The following is a 6,287-nucleotide window of genomic DNA, read 5'->3' on the forward strand; positions in this document are numbered from 1 at the left end:
CTGCATTGAGCCAAATTACAGTTCACGTGCAAGATCTAGGGTGTACGGTTGGGACAAGACATTCTCTTTGCCTATCAGAATTTGGTACTGTACAACAATGCATAACACATCATTGCTTACCACAACACATTGTACAAGCGGTGTGTAATGAGCAGGTGAAGATTTTGTGCTTTTTTTTTACTAACCCACTCTGGACCAGTCGCATCAAACATCTTTTTTCTTTTAGTCTTTTTAGCGCACAGCTATCTCAACGCAATTAAACTTGGTTCACCAGATTAAAAATAGAGGTGAGCCAATTCCAAGGTTTTCTTGAGAAAAAGACAGTGATGTTTTATTATGCAACGAAAGAACAAAAAGCAACAACAGAAACACATGCAAAGAAGGCAAAGGGAGGAGTATCTGGTGGAGATAGGAAGGTGGCTGCAGAGCAATTTATAGTTTTCATAGAGTCTTTGAGTTGGGACAGTGAAACTCAACTGCTCAGCTGCGTGGTGTATAAGGGCTTTATGACCCAGGAGCAACCTAGCAAATAGGTGGAGTTAGGAAATAAGAGAGAAACGCACACAGAGAAGCATTTAGTGTCGACCAACCAGCATTAGGTAGTAGAAACAAAAACAGAAGTTGCTGGAAAAGCTCAGCATGTCTGGCAGCATCTGTGAAGAGAAATCAGAGTTAATGTTTCGGGTCCGGTGACCCTCCCTCAGAACTGGTAGTACAGCTCACGGATAAGTCTTTCAATAACGTAACAATAAGATTGGAGCCTGATATATCTTTGAATAGCATTTAATCTGAATATGTAACAAAACAATATTATGAAGAAACCAAGCCTGAAGAAAGCTCTGAACCAGACCTTCACCTTGACCAGTCTGGAACCCAATCTCATGGATGTAGGCCTAAAATTACACCATAATGGACTGCTCCTGTTTCCTCAGGAGTGGCAAAACTTAGAGACATCCCTAACTTCCCATTTCATTTTCTGAGATTTATCTAACCAGTGTTGGCTTGCTGAGGAAGAGACAGAGGGAAAGAAGACCTGTCCATAGTTTTGATTTGTGGAGTCCTCATTGCGTTCTCTCCACCTTTGTTGCTCAAAGAAAGCGAAGTTTTGCTTGTGCATTTCATTGTCTCTTTCAAACTGAACTGAACAAAGTGAACATCTCTAATATGTGAATTTGTCATGCAAATATGAGTCAAAGGAGAAATGTAAATTTCTTGAGACCTCACTGAGTTTTAGTGCTTCTTGATTAAAATGGTCAATTCCAATGTAGGAGCTCCACAGCCATGCTTGACAGGACACTGACCATCTTTAATGCTACAGGCACTGCTCTTGCAGCTTGAGATTCTGGGAAATGCTGAAAACCAACAACTTTTCTTTACATGTCTTGGTTTCCCACACTGGATACACTTGTAGTGATTTTTGATCTCTCTCCCAACCGATTCCTTGCTTTAAATGCTTGGGGACAGTTCTGTCTTTTCTATATGACACTTTTTTTTGCACTCCCACTTGTCTCTGGGATATTTCTCTCTCTGACCTGTAACAGGTTTCAGTCCTCACCTTCTCTGCATTTATGGACTATGTGTTAAATCATAGTATCAGCCAGACTTACTGCCTTTAACAGCCTGCTATCTTGTGTATTTTTCATTTATTCTTTCACAGGATGAGGGCGTCACTGACTAGGCCATAATTTATTGCCCATCCTTAATTGCCCCCATGACAGTTAAGAGTCAACCACATTGCTGTGGCTCTGGAGTCACATGTAGGTCAGACCTGGTAAGGACAGCAGTTTCGTTCTCTAAAGGGCATTAGTGAACCAGATGGGGTTTTCCAACAATAGTTTCATGATCATCACTGGACTCTTAATTCCAAATTTTCATTAAATTCAAATTTCACCATCTGCCGTAGTGGGATTTGAACCCGGGTCCCAGGCCATTACCTATGTCTCTGGATAAGCAGTCCAGTGATAATAAAACTAGGTCATCACTTCCCCATGTTCCTTGACATGAGGCTAAATTGGACAGGACATAAAGTTTTTGAACTCTTTGAGAATTACCTCATGTAGGTTTTGATGGGTGGCTTGAATTTTAAGTACCTGTGTCTACTGCAAAAAGCCAGAAGTCACACAACACCAGGTTACAGTCCAACAGGTTTATTTGAGATCACAAGCTTTCAGAGCACTGCTCCTTCATGAGGGGGAGACTCCATTTGGCGAGGGAGCTGCGTTTCGAAAGTTTGTGTGATTCCGAATAAATCTGTTGGACTATAACCTGGTGTTGAGAGTCTTCTGACCTTGTCCACCCACTCCAACACATCACTGTAAAAAGCTCTGAAGGATAATGTCGCTCTTATGGGTGATTCACTCATCAGGGACCTACTTTCATTCTCCCTTAGCAGCTCAAGCTGTCTTTTTATCACAGAATCCCTACAGTGTGGAAACAGGCCCTTTGACCCAACAAGACCACACAGAACCTGAGAACATCCCACCCAGACCAATCTCCCTATAACCCACCTAATCTACACATCCCTGAACACTACAGGCAATTTTGCATGGCCAATCCATCTAACCTGCACATCTTTGGACGGTGGGAGGAAACCGGAGCACCCAGAGGAAACCCACACAGACACAGGGAGAATGTGCAAACTCCACACAGACAGTCACCCGAGGGTGGAATCGAACGCGGGTCTCTGGCACTGTGAGGCAGCCGTGCTAACCACTGAGCCACCATGCCACCCGTTCCCATGTCTCCATGGGAACTCTCTTTGATTTTGCCTTTCTTCAAACCTCTCTTCTTTCCTTTACTGGCTCCCTTTCTCTCTTTTTCCTATTTATGAAATTCACTTCCCTCTGCTGGAATTCCAGTTCTAATCTTCGGTATTTATTTTTTTGTTATCCTCAGTTTCTAGCTTGAGCTATTTGCCATTATTTTACAGTTTCTGTTTTGGTGGCTTTCAGGCAGAACTCCATCTCTAAGTTCTTCTTTATCAGCTTTAATTCTTCCAAGGACAAGGCTTTTAGCTTTGCGTGAGTTATTTCATAAGGTTATATAGGTTTAAGGTGAGAGAGGAACGATTTAAAAGGGATCTAAGGGGCAATATTTTCACGCAGAGGGTATGGAATGAGCTGCCAGAGGAAGTAGTGGAGGCCGGTACAATTACAACATTTAAAAGGCACCTGGATGGGTATATGAATAGGAAGCATTTAGAAGCATACAGGCCACAAGCTAGCAAATGGGACTAGATTAATTTAGGATATGTGGTCGGCATGGACGAGTTGGACCAAAGGGATTGTTTCTGTGCTGTACATCTCTATGATTTTTTGACTCTATGAACAGTGAAAAAACCCAGCTTGGGTTCTGCCAGGACCTCTCAGCTCCTGATCTCATTACAGCATTGGTTCAAACATAGATAAAAGAGCTGAATCCCAGAGGTGAGGTGACATGGCAGACCTTGACATGTTTCTAAGTGGCATCAATAACACAGACTCAGTCAATTCAGCAATCATTTCCAGAGACTTTGTCTGCCTAAGCAGTGCCACATAACATCTATATGATATGTTGTGCAATCAAGTGTCAATATTGAAATAATAAGTAGCAACAAAGAATATTTGGTCCAACAATCTAGTTCCTACAACAAAGAAAAGTAGATTAGTATGCTTCTATTTCATTATGGTTATAATGAGGAGGTAGATATTTCCCTTGCTCTGGATAGTCATGGTATTTGGTTTGGCATGCCAGAATCATATCTATTTTATTTGTGCAACTTCAACTAAGAAAGAGACCATAGAAGTGAAGGAGTTCAGATTAATTGGGTAGCAAAACAGACGGCATTGAAAAAGAATTCAAAGAAATTTTGCAGGGACTAAAGGCGTATTCTATTAAGCTAGAATTAGTATTACTTGGGAGTGGGACATGGTTTGGTTAAATCAGTGGTGCTCACATTGGAGTCTGAATATTTTCGAAATTAGAGCTCAACAAAACCTTTTGTTTTGCAATAATAAGGTGTAGAGCTGGATGAACACAGCAGGCCAAGCAACATCAGAGGAGCAGGAAAGCTGAAGTTTCGGACCTAGACACTTCTTCAGTTGATTTTCTTTAAAACAGCTTTTGAAGGACAATTTATTTCCCCTATTCCAGGCTCAACAAAATTTAGAAATTCCCAAGGGACTGTATGTCCTTTACAGAAGTCCCACAGGTAACGTGAGTGCATTAGTGGGGTTGGGTCAGTAGGAACTGGGAGATGGGAGAAGCAGAAACATTGCAAAAAGGAACTACAGAATCTGTAATCTTGTAGGCATGCTCATTTCACTCGTTGAGGTGTCTGTCCAATGAAGAGTGTAGGAGGACATGTCAAGAGCAACACCAGGAAAACCTAAAAATAAGAATCGGCCTGGTGTAGCGACAAAACAAGATTACTTGTGAGGCAAACAGAATAAGCAGCAAGTATTAGGTAGAGCGAAGCAATCCCACAACCAGCAGATCAGATCTAAGATCTACAGTCCTCACATCCAGTCTTGGTGCTGGACAATTAAACAACTCACTGGAGGAGGCAGTTTCACAAGTATCCCTATACTCAATGATGTGGAAGCCCTGTCCATCAGTGCAAAAAGATAAGGCTGAAGAACTCGCAACACTCTTCAGCCAGAAGTGCTGAACGGATGATCCCCCAGTGGTCCCCAGCAACAGCCAGTCTACAGCCAATTCAATACACTCTGTGTGGTATCAAGAAATGGCTAAAGGCACTGGATACTGATAAGGCTGTGCACTCTGACAACACTCTGACAATAGTGTAGTGTTCTAGAATCCAACCCAAAATGTGGATAATGTCATGTCCACAAACAGCAGGACAAATCCAACCTGGCCAATAGCTGCCCCATCAATTTACCCTCACTCAACAGTAAAGTGATGGACTGTAAAGTCATCAATATTGCTATTAAGTAGCACTTGCTTGGCAATAATCTGCTCACTGATGCATCTTCAGCTGATTCATCAATGACCTTCTGTCCACATAATATCAGGAGTGGGGACATTCTTTGACTGTGCAATGTTCCATGTACCACTCACTCCTCTGATAATGAAGCAGTTCCTGACCAAATGCAGCAAGACCTGGATAAAATAACAGGGTGGGCTGAAATTGGCAAGTGATAATCACATCACACGAGTGCCAGGCAACAACCATTTCCACAAAAGAGAATCTAACAATCAGCGCTTGACTTTCAATGCCATTATTACCCCTGAATTCCTCACAATCAACATCTGGTGGATTACCATTGACCAGAAACTGAAGTGGACTAACCATATGAACAAAACAGCTCAAAAAGCAGGTCAGAGGCTAGAATCCTGCAGTGCATAACACACCTCCCATCTCCACAATTCCCATCCACAATCTATAAGGCACAAGTCAGGACTGCAATGGAATAGCCCTAATTGACTGGATGAGTGCTTCTCCAATAACACTCAAGAAGCCTAACAACATCGAGGACAAAGCCTTTTGCTTGATTGGTACCATATCCACAAAGATCCACTCCCTCCATGGCCCATATCAGTAGTGTGTACTATCTACAAGGTGCACTACAGAAACCCACCAAAGATCCTTAGAAAGATCCTTCCGATCCCATGACCATCACCATCTAGAATGAAAAGCACAGCAGATTGCTGGGAACACCTTCACCTGCAAGTTCCCCTTCAAGACACTCATGACCCTGTCTTGAAAATAGATTGCTATTTCTTCAGCATCGCTGCATCAAAATTCTGCATTTCGCTCTCTAACATCATTCCCTCCCTACACATGGACAGTAGAGGCTCAAGAAGACAGTTTACTACCACTTTCTCAAGGGTAATTAGGGATGGCCAATAAATGCTAGCCCAGCCAGCGATGCCCACACATCCCTTGAATTGATCTCAAAGAATGCAGAATATGCAACATTTTTTTCTTAAATAGTATTTAAATCAGATTAAGTTGGATTGAGGTTATGGGATTACCAATTCATTTAGAATAGGGGTCCTTTTGAGAGGAGTCAAATAAATTATGTTGGTCAGTCAGAGAGGGAACAGAACTAAATCCATACAGAGGTTAGAGATTGTGAGGATTAAATTCTGGTTTTTAACTAGTGTGTTGCAGTGCACTGCTGAAGTATTTGAGTTCTGATTTAAGATATTTTGCATATTTACAGTCCCTTCTTCTTAACTGTTACTGTAAGTAGGCCACTCGTGCTTCAACTATAATCCTAAATTATTCATTAGCTGGTTAGTACAGCACCATGGCAATACAGTCTGTTGATGCACGAATACAC

The sequence above is a fragment of the Rhincodon typus genome, chromosome 16 (genome assembly GCF_021869965.1).
Source record: "Rhincodon typus isolate 14 chromosome 16, sRhiTyp1.1, whole genome shotgun sequence".
Classification (NCBI taxonomy): domain Eukaryota; kingdom Metazoa; phylum Chordata; class Chondrichthyes; order Orectolobiformes; family Rhincodontidae; genus Rhincodon; species Rhincodon typus.